This window comes from Triticum aestivum, chromosome 1B (genome assembly GCF_018294505.1).
Source record: "Triticum aestivum cultivar Chinese Spring chromosome 1B, IWGSC CS RefSeq v2.1, whole genome shotgun sequence".
In the NCBI taxonomy this organism is placed as follows: Eukaryota; Viridiplantae; Streptophyta; class Magnoliopsida; order Poales; family Poaceae; genus Triticum; species Triticum aestivum.
In genome coordinates, this window is record NC_057795.1 from 609,694,529 (window position 1) to 609,696,789 (window position 2,261).

The 2,261-nt window shown below is 50.1% G+C and overlaps 1 pseudogene; it reads right to left on the reverse strand.

Annotated features, from left to right (window-relative positions):
• Positions 1-626: 626 nt before the first annotated feature.
• LOC123080508 (uncharacterized) lies at positions 627-1,976 on the reverse strand (annotated as a pseudogene).
• Between the last annotated feature and the right edge of the window lie 285 nt (positions 1,977-2,261).

A 2,261-nucleotide genomic window follows, 5' to 3' on the forward strand; every position in this document is an offset into this window, starting at 1 on the left:
TATGTTTTATAGTTTTGCCATTTGTGCTTTGGTGCGAAAATCAACTTCCAGTTAATTTATATCGAGTTTTGTTAAATTTCTCACATATAAAATATTCTGGATTTATTTGATGGGACATGTCTCCTGCATAACGGTGGAAGACCAAGAAGAAAAACAAGAGTGATTTAACGGTAAAAGAGAAGTCTTCTCGATATGGATGAGCATCGTAAACGTTGCCTCTGTTGAACAAAACATTCTTCACAGCCATAAATATTTTTCACAGGCATACTATTCAGCACTCAATACTCTTTGTTCAACAGAATATCAAAGGTTCAGCTAGCACAGCTAAGTCTTAACAAGCAGAGGTTAAAGTTAAAACTGACAATAAAACACAGAGGCAACATTATTCTGGATCACAAGAAAAAATTAATCTGCACATGACTGTTTTATGCTCTTCATCTGATGAAGCACGACAATCCTTGCAACATTTGTTTCTTGCCTTGACGCTGCTCAATGCCGTATCCAATGTGTAGGTTACTTCATTAACTTGCAAGTTTGTGAAATCTTCGAGGCAGAACTTAGATTCATGTAGATCTTACTAGGCCCAGCTCATAGCAGAGCTCATAGCCCAATGATAAGTGACACAGCTATTGGTCCCCCAAAAGGTCAGCAATTTTTGATAGAACTCCTCCAATTTTCGATAGAGCTCCTCTCGGATTGCTTCGCTTGACCCTAGTGTTTGCCAAGTGGCGCGTGAAGAAGGCTGGCCAGTCCATCTCAAAAGGGATAGCCATCATGACAATGCCGCGAAACCAGTTTGTGACCGCCTCCATTGCCCCTGTTTGGAGATCTACGATGTACATGTCTTCTTGATTGTCCTTGATGAGCAGTATGCCGCTCGTTTCACCCGCGCACAGGCACTGCAGCTGGTCCATCTTGCCCCACTCGGGTGGCTGTAACTCGATCATCTTGGTGCGATGCCAACGGTCTGTGTTGCTAACTCCACTCATGTTGTCACTCCGGCGTGTCCAGATCTCTAGCATGGTGCATTGCCCGTCCAAGCGAAGCAACGATGGCGCCCCGTCATCAGTGACTCCAAGAATGGGCGGAGTTTGGTCCGGTTTGACTGGGAGCCTTGTTAAGGACATCTCCGTGGTCTTACCGCACACGCTGAGTGCGTACAAGTTGGACGTATTCTTGAAGAGCCAATGTGCGACGCCTTGGCACACAATAGCGCTCGTCTTCTGAGACACCAGACGCGTGCCGTGCTCCAATTCCAAAGTGTCCAAGCACTCCCTAGGCGTGCTCCAGCTCGAGCCCGACTCGGTCGAAGTGAAAACGTGGAGACTGTGCCGTGGCTCATCTCGATCGGCGGCGATGATTAGCACTTTGAAAAAGGACGAGTGGAACGCCGCTGGCGCCTCTCGCCTTTTGGCCGGGCAACAATCCGCACCGGTTAGAAGGGCACATCCTTCTATTCGGAAATGTCTATTGCTCTTCAACGCAGGCAGCCGGTGGCTTTTACCGGCGATTGGATCGCACAATTCCAGGATCATGGTCTTCATGTGTCCATTGCCGGGTTCGTCCAGTCGGACCCTGCGCCCAACAAGAAGGCCGCGGCGCGAGGTGAGCAGCCCTGCCTGGGTGCCGCGGGGACCAGGAAAATTGGGGAAGCGGTTGCCCTGTCCGAGGGGGGAGGGACCATGGCGCCGGGGTGTAGGGCGAGATGGGCGTAGCCGTAGAGCTCCCTTCTGTTGGTTCTTCACGGGGTTGTTGCACGGAGAAGAAGCCGAGCAGGGAGGACGGGCGGCTCACGCCCTCCGGCCAGCGGCGGCAGAGGAAAGACGGCTCGGCGACGAGAAGGCCGCATCGCTTGCACGTCGCGGCGCAGCGGAAGAGGGCTGCCACATCCGTCACGCGCACCAGGATCTCCACCACCACGTCGTCCGGCAGCGTCTCCATGTAGATCTTCAGTGCGTAGGGCCGGCGCGCGAGCGATCGTGCGTTTCTTTGCAACCGCTGATTGGGTCTTGATTGGAAATATATAGACTTTTTCCAGAGATTTAGTCTTTCCCGTATTCTTTTCCATGAGCTAATCCTGCCACAACTTTTTTTTTCTCGAGACTTGTGGAGAGTACTCAGCGTGACGTGCGTTAGATAAAAGAAATTTATTTAACCCTAAAAACGACAAAACAAATTTATCTTATTCTTTATCCAGATATTTTTATTTTCTCTTTCTATGAGCGACCATATGGCAGCAACCCCGCCTCTCCAACCGTTAT